General features: G+C 41.2%; 1 protein-coding gene across 10 annotated transcripts in view; it reads right to left on the bottom strand.

Annotated features, from left to right (window-relative positions):
- ERC1 (ELKS/RAB6-interacting/CAST family member 1) overlaps nucleotides 1-20820 on the bottom strand; it is a 274756-nt gene that overhangs the window by 33407 nt on the left and 220529 nt on the right. The window lies entirely within an intron of this gene.

Genomic DNA, 20820 nt, shown 5'->3' with positions numbered 1-20820 from the left:
AAAACCAAAAAGTAAACAAGTTAAAAACAGGTTATTACTTCAGAAGTCCATCTAGTTTCAATATGCAAATCAGTTTTCAATTGATATATCAAAGAACAGAAAAATTCTGAGACCGGTTAGAAAAATGGGAGTTATACAAAAGCCATCCTGTGAGGAAATGGAAAAGTTAATAAATAGATATTGGAGAAGAAAAACTGTCTTAATGAAGGCTTATAAAATTAAAACCAAGTAAAGAATTAGCAAATTATGCAACAAGTTTCTTTGTTTTTCTTCAACTTCTTAGGAAATTTCAGGTTCCAGAGGAGACAGGAGTTTTAAAAACACAAGACAGAAAATAAATTGTGTAAGAATAAATGGAATACCTGACTTTAACAGTACCATTCTAAGTAAGCAATTGCAAAGAACATTAAAATACATGACCTGGCTGTGTCTGCAAAGGAGAGTGAGACACACTTTGTGCTACCCTGACCTATATTAGAAATGATACAGAGCAAATTATCTACAGCTAGACAAATGAAATCATCAGAGATGCACTAAAATTAAATGTCTTAAATGAAAGCTCAAAGCTGATAGAAATGCCAGCTGTTGATTCAATCCCTTCATAACTCTATGGTTTCTCACTGAAAACTCTAAGTTTAATGAGCATCTCGAGGCTAGAGAATGCAGATTCTACTTGTCTCTATTCAGATCAAGAGAGAGAAGGTCCAGGCTTTGAATCTGGATTTGATTTTATTTTGGAATAATGTAACAAAAGCTAATCGTAAATTGAGCTTAAGCAATAAGCAATTTAATCACGCAAAATTTTTATATTGTTTGCTCTGCTTTGTCAAGCAAGTTCTGAATTCCAAGTCTGACTCATCATTCATAAATCACTACTTGAAACATGCTACATTAATCCTTAAACAACCAGTTTATTGTAAAGCCACTTTCTTAGTATTTATTATTTATTATATTTAAGGTTGCCTCTTCAACAGTTTCTTCTTTGCAATGAGAACAATTGATTTGAAACCATTTCACATTTCCTTGGAAATTTATTGTTTTGATAATAAATAATAAATTCTTACATGACTTTCAGTGTGTGTGTGTGTGGAGAAAATCTACTGAAACCCAGATGTTTAGCAGAATGCTAGTACAGCACATTAACTTTCCTGAGAGGAAACACAGCTCTTCTCAGCTAGAGACAGCATGTTTTATATTATGTGAGAAAAAAGCCCCAAACAAACTGTGTTAGCTGGTACAGGTAGAGAAGAATATAAACATTGCAGAGAATCACAGACTGGGTCAGGCTGGAGGGAGCCACAGTGGGACATCTGCTCGAGCAGGGCCACCCCAGAGCACATGGGACACAGCATTGCCTCCAGATGGTTCTGGAACATCTCCCTAAGGGAGATTTCACACCCTCTCTGCACATTCTGTTCCAGTGCACGGTCACTGCACAGGAAAGAAGTTCTTCCTCATGTTCAGGTGGAACTTCTGAGCATCAGTGTCTGCCCATTGCCTCTTGTCCTATTGCCTGGCACCACCAAAAACCTGGCTCCATCCTCTGGCAGGCTCCCTGCAGATACTCAGCCACTGATGGGATCCTCTCAGTCCTCTCCAGGCTGCCCAGGCCCAGCTCCCTCAGCCTGTCCTGATAAGAGGGATGCTCCAGTCCTTTCATTATCTGTGTCCCTCTGCACTGGGCTCACTCCAGGAGCTCTGTGTCCCTCTTGTCGTGAGGAGCTCAGAATTGGACATGGCACTCCAGGAGTGGCCTCACCAGGGCTGAGTAGAGGAGCAGGATCACCCCTACTGACAGTGCTCTTCCTAATGAACCCCAGGGCACAATTCCTGGCTTCCAGGACACGCTGCTGGCTCATGGACAGCTTGCTGTCCCCACCAGGACCCCCAGGGCCTTCTCCTCAGAGCTGCTTCCCAGCGGGTTGGTGCCACTTTATCTCTGTCGAGCCTGGCTATGCCCCTGTCCCAGTTCAAATCTGGTTTAAAGTGAGCCCTGCTGAGTCCTGAGCTAAAACCCCTTTTCCCTTCAGGTCCAGGTGGAGCCCATTTGCTGCCAGGAGCTCAGTGTTGTATAAACTGACCCAGGATCAAAAACCACAAAATGCTGCTGTTTACACCGGTCTTGGAGCCAGGTGCTCGTCTGCACGGCTTTCCTGCCTCTTGCTCCATCATTCCCTGCAAATGGCAGCAAGAAGAGAACACAACTCGTGCTCCAGATCTCTTGGCCACTTTTCCCAAGGCTCAGAGGCCCCTTCTCATTGTCCTCATCCCTTCTGACTTTGCTGCTGCCCACTCAGAACCGTAGGAGGGTAAGAACCGGTGGGCCGTGCCAGGCCGGGGAGTTTCTTGGTGATGTGATCCCCAGGCCTCAGGGGAGCCACACGCCTCCCTCTGGGCTGGGCCTGGCCAGCAAAAAGCACAGAGTCCCTCAGAGAGAATTCTGGAGTCAAATGGAAGAGGCTGTGTGCTTCTGTCACTCGACTCCAGGTGGAACAAGCTGCTATCAACACTGGGCAGCAGCTATCGAGAACTGGCTGATGGAATTGGGCTGGTTCAGCCTGAAAAAGAGGAGGCTTCTTTAAAATTGCTCTGCAGAAGGAAATACAGGGCATGAAGCCATTGGAGGGGACAGGACAGGAGATGACAGATGTAAAATGGAACATAGAAAATTCTGATTAGAGATCAGGAAAATTCTTTTCATAATGAGGTGCACCAAATGCCAGAACAGGCTGCCAAGAGACTGTGGCATCTCCATCCTTGAAGATACTGAAAATGCAGCTGGACAAGGCCTTGAGCAGGCTGCTTTAATTAGTGATGTTCTCTGCTGGACACAGAGGTCTACTCCAACCTAAAACATGCTGCAGTTCTTATTATTTGGAATTTCCATCAGATCATTTGAGAGCTCAACTCTTCAGAAGAAGAAGGAGACACAATCCAAAATCCCTCCTACTTGCCAAACCCAGTTTAGTTGCTTGGTTCCGTTGCAGCCCTTTGAACATTCAAACCCAGAACAATCTCTGCAGTGTCCTGCTGATGAAACCTATGGGATCAGTTCACCTAGAAGGACATTTTCTATGTTCCCCCTTTAATTCGACCTGACCTCCCACTGCAGCTGCTGTTCATTTCAGTGTGCATTTTTGTGACAAGTCTTGGCAAGAAAATGCCAAAAATCAGTATTGTGATTCCATTAAAGGAACTAATTTATGCATATATTGTTGGAATTAGGCAAAAAATCAAAAGGTGGAAGAAAAGCAGCTAATCTTCCTGATGGATACCACTAAGAATTATTTTCCAGCACTTAAAGTCCAAGCAGTGTTGCAAATAAAATATGTGATATTATAATATTTTTACAATTCTTCTTATATCAAACATATAAATAAAAAGCTTCTGCTTAGGGCTGGACTACTAATGTTAAACTTTTACTTAGAAATTTTAAAAATAACTGTAAGTACATAAACTGAGTTTCTCTCCTCCACAGGAAAAAAAAAAAGTCCAAAAGGATGGAAATTTCTAGAGCAAATGGTTGTTGTAACGATTTAAAAACAAACCATTTACTTTTCTGTGGGGAACCACTCCAACATCCTGCAGCCCTGAGCTGGTTTGTCATGGTGCTATTATACAATCCTCTCCCACCTCATGAGGTTATGGCTCAGATCCTAGGGCAAGCATTTCTACATCGCTGTAAAAAGTATCAACAACAAAGTGGTTTAACCACGGGGTCCTGTGAGAAAATAAATGAGCAGTGCAGACAAATCAGTTGTGTCAGGAGTGCTTTTGTCTAAAACCTCCAGAGCTGGAAGCAGAACTAGCAATGATAGGAACAGGATGTCAGATTCAAATTTTGCTTATAAAAAATACCATGTGCCCCTCACAGGTACCTTCTTCATGAATGTGCAGAAAAAAAATGCTGGAATGAAGAAAAGTGGATAAAAATCCACAACCCAATAGGTTTTGTGATTTTTTTCCAGAAGGTACCTTCATTTCACTTTTTGTTCTGGACAGATTTCATAAAATTACTTCTGGCCCACCAACTGTACCTTCCCCAAAGCCCCCACAGCTTGTCAAAACCCTTAACAATGCTCTTGTTTTCTTCCAAAAGTCACCATGAAAAAGAGCAGTCCCAAACCTTTCAGTCTGGTGTAAATTCTCAAAATTACTCCAGAGCCACCACACACTCTCCAGCCCCTAACTGGAATTACTGTGGAGGCCTTGGCTCTGCACACCAGACTCTATGAACTTGCAGGTCTAAAGCATAACATTTGCAAGGGTGTAAAAAACCCTGCAATCTAAACTGCATCTAAAAAACCTCAATTTCCCCTGGTTATATATTAGACTTTAATCTAGAAATAGCAGATCTTGCCCACCCCTGCCTTTTTGCACCCCAGAATTTCTGCAATTATCCTTTTGCCTATTTGATACATTTATTATTAATGCCTTTTTTACTTCCTGTCATTATTTAAATCTTTCTTCTTCCCTATCCCTTGCTACAGCAGGCAGTTGTATTAAAAGAAAAAAGCACCAGGAGAAAACATGAGATAAACCTGTTTTGATCATGAATGTGAACAATCAACATCAGAACTTATTTAAGCATGCTCTCATTGATGGTTCTGCCATGATTTCACTGTATTTTCATTGCTTTTTTTTTTTACCATATAGTTCACTGTATTCTATAATCTAGAGTGCCTGTATTCTATAATCACTAAATGTTTGGGTAAACAAGGAAATTATCATGGTCAAACTGTTTCTAACATAACCAACACCTGAAAACTTTCATTGCAAACTGCACATTGCACACTATTTTACCAGCCAAAACTGTAGCCATAGTTCATTTTTAAAGAATCACTCAGTTCTTTGTTCATGGAGGTACTGCTGCAAAGCACAACATGTAGGTTACCAAAAGTAAGTTATTTTATGTTCACTGATGTGCACCTCAGCACTAAAGACCAAATTAATAGATTTTATCACACTTAAATTATTACATGAGGAAAAACCAGAACTGATGCTGATCCACGAAGTTTAGGGGAAAGTCAGAGACATGCTCTGCAAAACAGCTGGTAAAGCCTGGAGGAGTGCTGCCCAGGTCTGACAAACTCTTTATTGTGGAATCCCACATATAAATTTGAAACCCACAGATTTAACTCCAGCCATTGTTTATAATACATTTTACAGAATGTTTTTATTTGAAAGCTTGCACGAAGCTGTGTGTTCTAATGAGAGTACAAACCTCTCCTAAGCATTTCTGCAGGACAGCTCGTGTTCTGGTACCCATTACCCTGGAAAGCTTTGAAACATGTTCTGTTCATGGGGATCACACATTTCTGTAGCTCTAGAGAAGCTCTCTAAGAACCAGCAGATAGCAGCTCTTGAGCTGTGCATTCTCCCTCTAATCCAGACTGCTTCACATGCTCATTGCAGAAGCTCAAAGAGTTTCCATCAAGTCTGTTTCTCCACCATGAAACCCAGCACAAACCATGACATCAGTGACTCCTTTCTCCTTTCCTGTAGACTATTTGCGTGGGGTAATTTTGATTTTGCTAACCAGTCTAAACAAGCTTTATTAATCCTTTAATGTAGAGTTTAAAAAATCCCACGTTAAGTAAATATTAATATAATGACTATACTTGTGACAAATGAGTATGTGGTGGAGGCAGTGTGTCGGTGCATCAAAGGAGTTATCCCATTTTAATCTCAGTTGAATGTTTCACTGGAAGCACATGCAAAAGCAACAGTCTAGAAGCATTTTTGTCACTAATAACATAAAAATACAAAGGAAAAACTCAGGTGATTGTTCTTTCAAAGGGTGGGACAAATTCAGTATCTCTGAAAATTATGCACTTGTGAAGGCTTTCAGATAGTTCTTTTCTACTTGTTAGAAACCTGCAGTGAGCCACAATCCTTGTTAATGTGCAACCAGCTCTCTGCTGGAATCTGGCTGTCAGAAACAGAGAGAATAATGCCTGCTATTCCAATATGATGTCCTGCATGACTACTTTATATCTACACCTACATAAACATACTACCTTGAGTCCATCCCCACCCCAAACATACTGCCTTGAGTCCACACTCACCCCAAACATACTACCTTGAGTCCATACCTACTCCAAACATACTGCCTTGAGTCCATACCTACCTAGAGCTTTAGGACTCTGAAAGACTGTTCAAGTATTTAACTCTGTGCCCCCTTCCCACTCATGATACTTAATGAAATGAAATGGGAGACATTTCTCAAATTTGTAAAGAGATGGCACACACACATCTTTGTAAGGTTTAGAAGACACATCATTAGTTAGGCTTGGCTTTACTTTTGGCCTGTGTTTTAGATTAGAAATTGAGATTTCTCCATGAGCAGCAAACCAGCACAAATTTCAACTGCATAGACACGAAACCCATTCCTGTTACTACATTTCTGTGTTTTGTGAGCCCAGCAAAGAGTGTGTGCAGCTGCTGGGGTTTGTCAAAGCCTGCAGGATTTAACACAGTCCTACCTGAGATGCTGCCTTCTGCATTGGCTGCTGGCAAGGTTCCAACAATATTCCTTTGTAAAGTGAAAGACTTTATCAGTCCAGCTAATTTCTATGTTTAAAGATGTCATTTTCCTGTTCATCTCCCCACATGTGATAATTACTGAAAAGCTTCATCTTGAAGAATTCATACTCTGCAAGCCTTTGAACTAAAGTAAAGGAGGCAGATCATCTAGATATGGCATGCTCTGTGAGACTTGACATACGTAGACATATGTGGATGGGATTAAAGATAAACTTGGAACTGAAATTTTCCCTGCACAGGAATGTGTCTCTTGGAACTCAGCTCCTTAGGAGATGAACAAGCTAACCATGGAATTGCCCAAAGTGACAAAGTTTATTGAAATCAATTTCTCTGATTCCTGTATGAAGAAAACCGGGGACACACACAAAAAAATCCAGATCAGATCTGTATTTGGGATTCCTTTTTGTGTTATACCATACAATCATGATAGTATATGTTCCTTTAGCTCTCTTTTACTCCCTTTAGAGATACCTCAAGATGTGTTTAAGATCTGCCTTTCTCAATTACTTGCTCCACAAAGGCTGGAACCTGCCCAGTCACAGGTTTGAAAGGAAACTGAAAATAAAAAAGATCTCCTCTCATGGTTAACTGCTCAGGAACCAGCCAAAAGTGTTATTTCTCTGTCATCTTTCCACTGCATGTAAGTGTCTTAGGCAGAAATATCATTAAAGTGTGTCTCCCTGTATCTCAAAGATGTCTGAGCAGGTGCTGTGGTCTGAGGACATTTACAACCATACAGGAAAACTAATTTGTAGAGAATGGATGGGCTATGCAGCAAGGACCTGCATTCAGGCAGGGTCAGCAGGACAAATGGTAACCCATAACAGCACCCTCAAAGAATCCTGGATCTCTCACACAACAGAAAAACCAAGAAATCATTGATTGAAATTGATCTGAAGACAGAACAGCAAACAAAATGAGCTGCTGTTTCAATTCTTGAGGTAAAGTAAGAGAACTGGTTATGTTCACATTCTAGTTTTGAGCAGATAAAACCACTAGGTTTAAAATAAGCAGGTATTTTTTGGGTTATGAGCCTGCCCTGTGGTGCAGTTTGTTAGGGCAAATTTAATCTTGATTCCATGTCATGGAAGAGAAAGGTCTTGCTGCAGAAGAGAATATAAGACCAATATCTTTTGCTACCACATGCCCTTAAAACAGGAAAGGCTAATTGAGGTAAATAAACTTAACAACTGGGGATTTTTGTTAATTATGCTGCTACATCCACTCTTGGACTATTGTGCAGTCTTCACTAGTTCTTTAATCAGTAAAGTGATTTCTTTTGCAGACAGCATGGCTACCCTTGAAGAGCATGTGAGTCCACTCTACTACCCCTTTTATATTGACTAATAAAATCTGCATTGCATTTGTATTCTCCATCTTCTAAGCACGGCCTTCAACCCTGTAACAATCCCTCTCTGCAGCCTGCCTCCCCCGTGGTGTGTCCAGGCAGGAGTCAGCTGGGAGCAGTGTGGAAGTCTGTGTGTTCTGAGTGTGCTACAGCCATTGGTGTGTGCTACAGCCAAACCAAATACAGCCCAGCTCCTTCCTCCTCGCCTTCCCCCGTGTGGGAGCTCTGCTTCAGGCTCCTCTCGCCTCTAGACAGCTGTGCATGTTCATTCAGCTCCTATCAATTACAAAATCTTAATGAGACTTCTTTTCCTCTGTCAAATTTGGCTGAAAATGGTCAATAAATGGAGAAGTTACTGGGTAGGAACTGCAGCTCAGCTAAGGAGATGGATGGCACTGTCATTTAAGCTCCTTTTCTTTGGAGTGCAAACTGACACATTTTGTTGGAATTGCAAGAGTCTGGCTGTGGACTCTCAGGATGTCCTTTCACTAAATGCCACACAAAGTGGAATTTTTTGGTACATGCCTTTCTTTTGGTTTCTGGGAGACTGACCTGCTAGAAATTCTCCAGTGGTCAGCAGCAAGCAAGCCTCTCATGGTTAGCTCATGTGTCTGCTGAATGTTTAATAGATACAGTTTATTGTCTCTTTAAACTACTTTGATATTTACCACTAAATACAACCCACTTTAAGAAGAAAGTGAAATGCTACTTCTCCAACAATGCAAAAGGAAATACCTGTCTCTGCCATGGTCCTCATTAATCAAACTGTTGAAAACTTCTCATTGTGCTTTCCTTCTTGCTCATTTTTCCCCTCTCACTGTGTATTTGTGGGTCCAAACCAAAAATTTAATCTGATGTTTTACAGAATGATAGAAAAGCACAGACAAAAAAAGCAGTGAGAAAAACAAGTTGAAATGTACTCTTCCTAAAGACTTTGATAGGTTGGTAACATCTTTTGCAAAGCAAAATGTAAAAGGTATCTCAGGTTATGTTAAGGTTGAAATACAAATCAACATTTTATTGATCTTGTGATTATTTTAACCTTGTGCAATTTAAGCATCAACACTAAGCACTACAGGTAAGGTTAGAAATCTGCAGACAAACCCCCTTAAATTACCTATATTATATCCTATAGAACAGGAAAATATTTCTATCAAATATGGAACAAACTTTGCTTGACATCGTTGATGGGACCCCTGTTTTGTTCTATTTGCCTGAAATTTCTCCTCTTTTAACTTCTGCTTCACTCCACACCTCAACTACCTTACTCTGTCCCCCTTTCCTTTGTTATTCTATCTGCTTCTCCTTTCCAAAATAAATCCACTTGCATATGCTCAGCTTCACAAAGCTGCCCATCTAACACAACCACTTCAGTCACTCTGCTTTTGTCTCAGTCTTCCTCCTGGCCTCAGACAAGGAACTTTCTCACTCCAGTGGTATCTGTGAACCCCAACTCACCTAGGAATTTCCATACAAGATGTATGTTTGCATCCTACTGCAAAATCTTAAAAGCTCAACAAAAATCATTTGTGTATCTACACCTTTCCTAGCTGAAGAGATTTGGAAGTCTTACAGTCTTTGTCTATTGTGACTGTGCTGTTACAATAAATACAGCAAAAGCATTCTTTTACCCAGAAAGTTTTGATTTTGGAAAGTATATGCCAGTGTTTTGACCACAGACCTTTTATTGTTACATTTTTTTATTGTTCTGTGACTCACCACTACAACTGCATTTGCCTTCAGCTTCAAAGAGCTGTTAATAGCAAACCCCCCTCCCCTCTATATATGCTGTTCTTGGCAAAAAAAAGGAGTTATGTACAGATACAAATTCCTAGATGCTAAAGTGATGTGAGCTGCTCAGCATCATCTCAGCACAGACCGTCTGTGACTGCCCAGAGCCCAGCTCTGGGTGTATACACCAATGGATCTGTGTCTACATCATATAAACAGTGTTGATAGCAACTTGAAAAAAACACACACAGAGAAACCTCAAGACTATTTGAGCTTGCTCTGAAATTAATTTTAAAAGCTGTTACGTATAAAAGAAAAAGAAACCTGGTATTATTCTTTTTGTGCTTTGCTTTCATCTTTGAATCCAGGCAAAATCCTGCATGCTAACTGCTGGAGGGAAGAGTTGAAAGGGCATTTCCTTTGACAACCAGCAGAGCTTTGCTACCCCAAGCTAAATAAAAGTGAAGAATTTTTTCTGCACGGCCAATTATTAGGTTTGATGTGCACCTAGAAGTGCCCTGCCTCAAGAGCCACCCAGCCACTGCATTCCTGTCTGTCTGTCTGTCCTGTCTGTCTGTCCACACTGTGTGTGTGTGTGTGTGTGTGGTCTGCACACACAGGATTCCTGTCCATCCTCACTGTCCCTGGCCCACTGGGACAGGGTTCCACACAGCAGCACGTGTGCACTACAGAGCTGGACAGATGATTCCTGTCCCTTCCTCTGCTCTTGCACTCACTACACAACCAAGGAGAAACACAATAAACCAACACTTATTTATTTTTTTTCCCTTGTTATTCCAACAGAGGTTGATTTTTCCTATTAAATCTGCATCAAAGCTTAGGTACTAAGCTGGAGAGGCTGAAAAAACATTCTGTTTTTCTATTGTATTTGTGCCAAAATCATTCTTACCAAGGAAAGAAATTCTCTTATTCTCTACAAAACTCATGGCACACTGTGTGTAGAGATGTGCCAGCCTGGCCAGCTGCATTTCTCAAAGGTGTCTGCATTCCAGCACTCCTGTCTTTGCCTGCTCTGCTCCTGATCTGTTGTCTTGTGTGATTTACATTATACAATGCCATTACACATGGGCAGAGGCCCACCCTATAGGCACCATAAACCACTCTGTAAAGCTTAGGGAAAAAATCAGAGAATTCTCTTTGCTACAGGATCACTCCAAGAAAAAAGATCTGTGGAACAAGATGAGAAAAAAGCCAGTCATACCTCTGGTGAGTTTTTCTTAACAATCCTTTTATTGCTAAATCATTAAAGTTAAGATAGGTGATTCCACTTGTTAAAGAGCCCTGACAAAGCAGAGGAAGAAATAGAAAAGAATGAATGGAAGGACAAGAGCAACCTTGATTAGTTGACTTGCAATTAGAAGACCTAGGAGGAAACAAGGAAGCCTTCATATTTTTAAGCCCTCTTTAAATCACAGAGCAGCTTTCTGGCTAACAGTGGAGAAGGACTGGATGGTTGTGGTGATCAGGAAAGGGGGGAAGAGAAAAACCTTTTTGTAATCTGATAGTGATGAAAAGGTCCAGGAAAATAAGGAATTAGTCTGCACTTCCCAGTCTGTGGATCCTTCCCACTAGATCTGTGAATTTTTCATTTTTTTAATGCAGAAGAACACACATCTTGCATGCCTCCACATGAGACAGAGAAGACACTTGAAAGATGATCAAAGATCTGTATATATATATAAGTAAATATAATATATAAGTAAATATATTTCCCCTTAGAGAAAAAAAAAAAAAAAAAAAAAGCAGGGAAAAACTAAAATGCGAAGGTAAAGTCCTTAATACTTCCAGAAAGCAAATAAACTTTGTGCAACTTTCCAAGTTTTAAACAACCTGTGAGTGTGTGTGTGTTCTTAAGGATCATTATATTGCTTTTATTATTTTTTCAGCACCATTACTGTCAGCAGCTGGCAGAGCTTTGGGTTGCCAGCTGTAATAAAGGAGGAGAAGCCAAGGTTGCATCTGCTGGTGTTTAGGGGATGGAGGACTGGCTTGGTGTCATAAATTATGGTAATGTTTCATGTTAAGGTGAGAACAGTGAGAAGAGTAACTTCTGAGCTATTAAAAGGATTAAGAGTGGTAGACTGGTGAAAGAGAATGTTTAAAAATGTTAAGTTTCCCACCCCAAGCAAAACCCACTGTAAAAACAAGAGATACCTAGGTTGTTCAAGTCCTGAGGAAAAACTTGCCTGGAGTCAGCTGGGAGACCTCCATTTATTTTTTGTTTACGCAGCTACAGGAAATATTTGTATTCACACTAAGACAGGCAGACATTGGTGGTAAACAAACAGAAAGAGAACAAAGGACTGGGTTCTGTGACTGTAAAATTGTACTCAAATAAAGAGAACAAAGGCTCTAATAAAATGGCAACCCCTTAACCAGGGCTGTATTGAACATAAAAGGCCACTGCTTCCTCCAGGCACCAGCCCTGGGAGGAGAGTTTAACATATATTTGGGAGTAGAGCTTTACAAGAGTTGAGAGATGAACATTCACCTCTACTACTGATCATCTAAATTTCTACAAGTAATTGCAAAGGTAAATGACTTGCATTTGAAATCGAGGGTACATAATCAGCAAGCTTTTCTTATATCCACGTGATAAATGTTTGATTATGCCAGGTAAAATCAGACAGCAATCTTCTGATAGCTGAGTTTGAGACTTATTTTGTCTTCATGAAAAAATGTGGACTAATCCATAAAAACACTTGTTGCTATTGCAAGGGCTCAAAACCTTTGGTGACATAGTCAAGGCAAAAAAGGGCACACAGAAACTGTGCCTTTATTCTGTGTTCCATACAGGTCTGCTCAGGGACAGCTGAACACAAGTGCCCTGAAGAGATCTGCCAAAAGCACAAACTCATGTTGGACAGAATTGTCCCCAGACCTCCAGTTCAGCACAATCTCCATCAACTTCCTCATCTTGTACCTTTTGGAGATGGCAGCTATTTCCAGACTCCTCACAGCTCCCAGGTTGGGAGACAGCAGAAAAATCTCCATCCCCTCCTTGCATTCACTAATGGCAAGTGGCATTTGTGCAAATCTAAGGAAAATCTGCACACCTTTTCTTAGGTCCTGAGTATTTCCTCATCTTAGAAAAGGGCTGTAGAAAACAACATGTACTTGTTGGGGAGTAAATTCCTCATTCTTTTAAGACTTGGATTCTTCAGAACATAACACAAGGAATTTAACAGAACTGAGAGGAACCTGAAGGCACCAGCACCCCTCCATTTGCAGGAGCTATCACTGATAATTTCTAATTTCTATTTCTATTATTATCACTGAAATTTCTAATTTCATAAATCTGCCTCTCATTTTGACAAACCTGCTACACTGTCCTATTATTATTATCAAGAAACTACTCCTAATTAACAGCATCTTAGATTTCCAGCTGCAAGATGAAACCTGTTTTCCCCTGCCTTAGCCATTCATTTGCCTGAGATATGATGCACTGGACCAGGCTCAGTCAGACAGTTTCAGAAAGGGAAATGATTTTCAGAATTTAATGATCTTAATACAGTGGGTGAGAAAAAAATCTGTAGTCTGAGAGATATTTCAGTGCATAAGCTCCAAAATACCTGAGATCACTGTTCATCAACAGTTCACTGTTTACTGAAGCTGAAGTTCATTCCATGCAGTTAAGACTTAAATTTTTTCCATTATCAATTTTTAAAATGGTGGGGATTAAAATTCTCCTTTGCAGACTACGCATTTCTCTCTTTTCAAGCAAGAAAAGAGCAGTGATTTATTATGTCACTCCCAAAATAACACAGCAAAATCACAAATATGCAATATATTCTATCTTATAGATCATTAATTTTCATTACATACTCTAGGTGTACAATTCTTTCCATCATTCATTCCTCCTCCAAGTAAAGAACACATCACTAACACATTAAGTCATACAACTGTTAATCTGTAATCTACTTGAAACCTTCTACATATTTAGTTTATGAACCCAATCACTCACCTGATATCTCTGACTTCACCTTCTCCTTACATGTTTTTGGAACACACCTTGAATCATCTATCACCTCACCAGTTACAGGTCTTACACAAATTAAAACCAATAGCAAAGCTGGAAAAATGCCTTTCAGCTTTCTGCCACTATGTTTTAACTGACTATCAACGTGTGAATTGGGTTTTTATGTGATGTCACAGGTTCCTTAGGCTTTTCATCCAAAGTAACCACAAATAAAGTTTTACTTTATAGCTTTAGAATGAAACTGTTTGTTGTGTTTAATATTAAATACAGGGAGAGATAAGCATAATGTACCAAGTTAGCAGATACTGAATGGAGATTTGGTAAAGGGACACGTGTCTCCTAGACAATGTCAAACAGCCCAGCTGAACAGGAATCATTTAGCACAGAAAAACCTGCATCCCATCAGTGAAATACCTGTAAGGATGCTTACACACCCATCTCCACCAAGTTCAACCAATTCAAAATCTTCCTGAATCTGAAATTTTGGTGTGAAATTTCTGTTTCTTCACACACATTAAAAAAAAAAAAATCTATTTGTGGATTTATCTCATCATGACTTTTTATATGTTTAAGTGGAATTCTCCCTGTCACCAGCACTTCAGAGTTGCCCAAACAATGGGTCTAAATGATACAGTTTAAATGTAATCATAACTCACTGTGTTTTCCAGTCATCCTTCAGACATCATCAGTTCAAATACCAAGAGAGATGCCAAACCAGCCCAGCCACAAGGACCCATGGCTGGAAAGTCTGAAATATTTTACTCCTGAGGCACATCCTGCCACTGGACAACAATCAGGAGCAGTTGTGGATGGGTCTTTCCCAGCTACCCCACAAACCATGGGCAATCCTGAGCTGTTCTAAACCACTCTTTCTGAGATTTTGCATCCATCTCATGACTCATCAGCTAAGACAAATATTGTCAGGAACTATGTTCAACATAATATCTGCAGCAAAGGGACAGAATGAATTCCAGAAGTACTCTGTTGAAGGTATGTACCACAGAGAGCTGCTCCAATATATTCTCTTTATTTAACTGCAGACCATCAGAGCAGTGGTTCAGGACACAATAACTGCAGGAAATCACCACATGGTGCAACTGTGATGTCAAATGACCATTTTCACATTGCACCAGTGCCCAGCAGCACCATTCACAGACCAAGGAATGATTATTTTTCAGGCCCAACTTAGATCTTCTAGTGCAGGCTTCCGAGGAAGCCCAGCTCAGTGAGCATTCTCACCTCTTTAATAGTGCTAATTATTAAAATTAGTAATCCCCTCTCCCAGGGGAGGCCTAACTATCTTCCCTGATATCCAACATCAGCAAGTTGGTCACTTACAGGAATGGGATACTAGCCTAGACTTGTCCAGCAATCCTGATTTTCTAGAGGGAAGCAATGTTGCTTAAATGATTTCCTATAGGAGTTCTAAGCCTTGAATGAGAGCTAGTGTATATGTGGCACTAAATGCTGTTGGTAATTATCCAATTAATTTAAATTAATGCGTGAGTTTTTAGTCACTTAAAGAGCTGTAAAACTGGAATATGAAAATCTTAATATATTCAATAAATGCAGGAATATTTCTAATGGAGTGAAACACGTTTTTGAGTTCAAACTTGGGAAATATTGGTTGCACAGTATTTTAAAAAACGTTACAGATGTCTAGAAAGAAAGGGTACCAAGTACTGTATTGTTCCATAATACTTCTGTAAATCTTCAAGCCCTCTCTCTCAGTGGGGTAAAAGCACCTTCCCTCCCCAGCAATCCTACACAGCTGAACCCTAAAAGCTGGTGGCTGTGGCAGGGCTGAGGGCACACACAGGTGATAGTAAAAGGTTCTAAAATCTTAGAAAATTCAGGGAGTTAGAAAGAAAGTTAGGTTTGGAAAGCCCTGGGAAAAGTGTTAAAGGTAGGCCCTGGTAAATGTTAGGCCTTGTGCTTGCTAAAGATCAGGTCAAACTGCACCTGTGTAGTCAGTATATGGTAAATGATACAATTGTTAGATGTGATTAGATATAATTATTGTTTAATGAACATGAGGAACAATGTTAGGGGGCTGGGGGGGATCACGAGAAATCCATGCTTGGGTAAAATCAATGTATACAATAGAATGTAAGTTTAATAATTAATATGTAAGTTGTATAATGATAGAGTATAAAACATGTTCAGTTCAAAACCAAATGGGGTCAGATTTGGGTCTGTGTCCCCCTGACACCCAGAGCTCTTTAATAAAGCACCTGCATATAAACATTTGTGATTATGTGTGTTCCTGAATGCTAACACAGAGAGCAGACAGGGCTGTTTGCAGCAGGTCCAGCAGGCAGCAGAAGATGCTCTGACACGGTTCCAGCAGGCACTGCCCTCCCTGGCATGGTGCAGCCAGCCACAGCCAGGGCTCCCTTGGACACACAATTTTATTCAGTCATTTGCAAGAGGCAAAGGGTGAAGGTGAAGGAGGAGGGAGAGGGGAAAGAGTGTAAGTAATACCAGGGAAAGATGAAATGCTGCCCCAGCAAAGACTGCTGACGCTGCACTGAGTGCTGTTCCTGTGCTAATAGATGATTAAAAATGATGGGAAAAAAGTCTGGAACACATGGCAGGGAGAAGGTGCTTTCTTTTAATCTGTGAGGGCTCCTAGTGCTGTGCTCCAGGAAGCAGTGCTCAGGGGCATGACAAAACCTTGCTTTCTGTGCCTGCTGTCAGGGTGCTGGGGTCAGCTTCTGGCAGAGCCTTCCCCCTTGACAGAAACAATTACTGAGGAGCAAAGCCTGGCAAAACAAGCAGGGCTGTGATTGATAACCTGGGTGTGTTACAGCCCTTCGACAAAAGCCACCATGCCTAAATTTGACAGCTGGCAATGCTTGATGAGAGCCAATTAGTGGATATATATTCACTTCAGCCAGAAGTTTCTTCAGTTTCTAGTCCAACAGCTTCCTGAATAGGAAGTGTACAGAGTGATTTCCCCCACTTCTGCCTGCTCACATCTATGCCAGCTACACTGCCAGCACAGCTAAGAATATACTGTAATAACTACATACTTTGGCACCTTTGTGCATTGAACCAGTGAGTGAAAAGCTGCAAGTGACCTTCCAGACACTGCTGGTACAAGAACCTGGAAAAAGGTGACTTTACTTTGACTGGATAGTGAGGCTGGGACTGCACTGTGAATCTAATGACTCCACTGCACGTGATAATCATTCTTGAAATGCTTTGCTGTTCCTTGAAAAGCTTAAGGCAAAGTACATTAATCTGTTTGCTCCTGCTTCAGACTGGTTAAGCTGGCATTCAGAGAGCACCAGAACTCAGAGTACTTTCTGTTCTGCCCATGAAGAGCTCTCTGACACGGCACCTTCAAGCTCCTCTGCCTGTTCTGAGCTTTCTTACCACAAAAGCTTGCTTTCCCCACTTGTATTTGCACTCTTGCCAGTGCAAGTACATGGCTACAGTGGTAAAGAGATCCATGAACAAAGATGGATCCAAGAGCCCTGAATCTCATCACTCATTTCAAACATTGACTCCTCTTCCTCAGCTATGAAGAAGCCACCACCACCACACTCAGCTTACATGAATATTCCTAGAGTTCCTCCATTCCCTTCTGACAGTGGTTTGAGAGATGCCTCCCCTCACTGAACTGGAACATTTCAGAGAGCAACAGGGGCTCTGTCCCAGCCACACCACGTGTAGGTAATTAGCTAACCAGGTAATTAGCTGCAATGATTGTATCCGTGTCACCCCAAGAAGAACCCCCCTTGCTAACAGGGTCATCACTCTCCCCACATGTGGCTCCAAACCAGGAGAGCTGAGGTAAAGCCTCACATCCTGCATCACTTCATGGGGCAGGGAGGGAACTGGGCATGCTGAAACAGCTCCACAGCAAGGGGAAAACATCTGTCTGTCTGTCTGTCTGTCTGTCCATCCCCTTTCCTTGTTCCACTTCTCTCCTTAGAAACAGAAATGGCTCCAGCCACTGGAACTTCAGTTTTGAAAAGTTCACAGCAGAGGAGTCTCAGGTGTCAGTGTGCAGGGTTTCCAGGGAAACAAGTAACAGTGGAAAAATATAATTTTTGGGGTGAGAAGCTACTCTGGAATCTACAATTCTTTCCTTTTTCTCATGATCCCATAAACCACATTAACTTGGGAAACCAGTCTTTGCAGTAACTCGGCCTCGTAAAGCAAGTCAGTCAAAATCTTACAGGGAAGAGGCATAAAGTGGCACAGGAAAAACAGCTTTGGTACTTTCTTAGATGAAATGTGCATTCAATATTGCATAAATACCATTATTACCAGTCAATTATTAGTTATTTGACCATTGCCAAATAAATCCTCTCCATTTGTGGGAATGTTCAATAACAGCCACTCAAATTCATGCTGGCCCTCAGAGGAAGGCACAATCTTGATGAGCATACAGAAGCAGAAGGGAAAAACAGATATTAAAGATTCCTCTGAATGGCAAGGCTGACTACAAAACCCACACTTACAACAGCATGGGGCTTCTTATCTCCCTTTATTTAAATAGAGAGGAGCTCTTTTTGAGTGAACAGAAGAGTGTCTACAGCAAGAACATGATAGGTAGTAAATTCTTTTTTCTATGCCCCTAATAGAAAGAAAAAATAGCAATGAGCTTAAATTGCAGTAAGGGGCATTACATATAATGATGAAGACAGATAAAAAGACTTCCCAGGACTGAAGGTCTCCTCCACTTAAAGTATTTAAGAACAGATTACAGGTCTAACTGGATAAATCAACTCTGTTGCACAGAGCTCTCTCCTGAGGCCACACTATTTACTATTTTTATCATTATATATATTTTTATCATTAACAGTTTGCCTGACAAAAGAAAATGCATATTTTTGGAATACATGGAGAAAGCTTAAGCTGGGTGGTTCTCTGAGCATGCTAAAGTATAGAATTAAAACTCAACATCTTCTTAAAAGACTGAGGAACTGGTCTGAAAGTAACTTTTATTTAGGCATAGGCAGCATAATAAACCACATGTTGTATTAATCTAACCTGAAGTCACATAATTTCAAATTAAAATCTTGAGATCCTGTCATGAGTAACATTGATTGAGTCAAGCTAGTTTCTGGTAACTTCTGCTATGACGATGATGATGATGATGATGATGATGCTGATACTAATACTAATACTACTACTAATAATATTGAAATTATGTAATAATAATATTGAAATTATGTAATGATGTGAATATGGCTGTTTAAAACAATTAATTTGAATGATAATCCAAGCTGTCAGAAAACACTAATACTGTTCAGAGCCTCCTAAAGCTTAACACTTCACATTTATGGCATGGCAGTGACAGAGGTGCTGGTCAAGTCAGGCACCCACTCTGCACAAACACAGAAAATGTTTGCTGCAAACAGCTCCTGGCAGGAAATCCCAGCTGTTTAAGGCTCAAAGCCCACGGGCAGGAAAACCTCAGCCCCTCCAGACACACCTTCCCTTCACCACCCCAAACTGCGGAGCGGCGCTCTGCTCTGCTCCAATAAGTAGAAGCTGATATCAAGACTTAGCTTGACGAGGAAAGGGATAAATAAAAGGCAAGCAGGCAGTTTTCTGTCAGCTGAGCAGCTGATAGAGAACTCTCAGAGCAGGGCCCTCTGTGTGCCACATCTGGAGCTGCTTACACAGCTCCAGCTCTCTGCTCCCGCAGCCGCCGCCTCTCCAGGAGCTCCCCACGGACACACAGCCCCAGGAGGAGTAACTGGGACCACATTAGCTGCTGACCCTCGCCCTGCAGTGGCCCTGCCTGTCTGATGCTGGAGGAAATCCCTCATCCAAGCTGACAACCAATATGGAACAGGCAGCTGCGTTTGCTGGAGAGCCTGCTCGATGCCGAGCGCCTCGTTAGGAAATGGGCTCTATATTGAGGCACATTCCTGCCATTCAGAGCCTAGAAACTCTAAATTAAAACAATATTGATGCCATAGCCTCTTTCCAAAATGCTTCTCTTCATCCAAACTTTAGTGCACATACTTAGAGAAATTAAAGAACCAAAATGTCTTTGGCAGGACTCCTTCCCTGTGCGAGCGACCAGGAACGTGACAGAGCTGGGAAAGGAGAAATCAGCAGAGCCCTCCAGATTCTGGATACCCTTCCCTTGATGAAGCTGTATGTCTTCATGGATATGTGTAATTAATTAATTAAAGAAATAATGAAATAAATAAATAATGGAATAATGAAATAAATAAATAAATAATGAAATGAATGAATGAATGAATAAATAAAATTAATAAGTAAATAAATACAATGGGAAATAGTCAGGACAAGTTTTTGTTTTGCGAGTGTTGTACCTTTCCACACTCTAAGAAATGTCAATTAACAGCAAGCCAGCCGATGGGAACCAGCAGAAGCACTGAAAAGCCACGACACAAATCCTGCTTTTCACTGCTGTCCTCCAGCACAGTGTCAGAGCTGTTGCCAGCCTCTCCTCCCAGCAGGGACACCCAGCAATGCTGCTCCTTCCCACAAGCCAGCCCTTCCCACACAGCATTTCCTACACACGTGGACACGGGAATCTTTTACTCAGCTGTGCCTGACCACCAACACAAAGAGCTGCTTTCCCACCACAAAGCCAAAGCATTTCCTAGCAATGGCATGGACTGAAACACCAAATACTTATCAGGGGGCTCAGCAGCTCTGAAACACGAATGACTGAGGTCAGGATCCCAGCTCTGAATCCAAAGGGTTGAATTTTGGGTACCACAACTGCTTTTCGAAGTCTTCCAGAATATCTTGATTTGTGGCATCACTCGCCCTCCTTGAACAGCTGTGTTCAATACATCTGTGAGTCTGAAAGACTTTTCATTCACCGTTTCTGCTGTAAATTTAAGAATTACAGCTAAACTCTTAGGAAGTTCCTGAAAGGTGACACGGTTCTGTGGAGCTGGCAAGCACAGATGGACCCTTGTTCTCCAGATGCAGAAAGGGGTCCGTGTAGAGGAGGCTTAAACTGAGGAAGCAGCATAGTTGTTTTGTTGGAAAATATGAGGCTGGTGACCTGGAACAGCTGAAGAGGAGTGCAAGGGCCAAGTACACAGAATATTTGCAAAGCATGTAGAAAAATGAGATTCCCCTTGACTACATCAGGATCCTGTAAAATCTCACAGCCATCTCTTCTGACCCATCTCCTGTTTCTGGAGCTGTCAAAATTGGTGTGATTTGAATTTATTCAGAAAAA

Source organism: Pseudopodoces humilis, chromosome 5 (assembly GCF_049639895.1).
Source record: "Pseudopodoces humilis isolate 2021_Gansu_Grassland_sample_001 chromosome 5, ASM4963989v1, whole genome shotgun sequence".
NCBI lineage: Eukaryota > Metazoa > Chordata > Aves > Passeriformes > Paridae > Pseudopodoces > Pseudopodoces humilis.
This window is presented reverse-complemented; position numbering and strand designations above follow the sequence as displayed.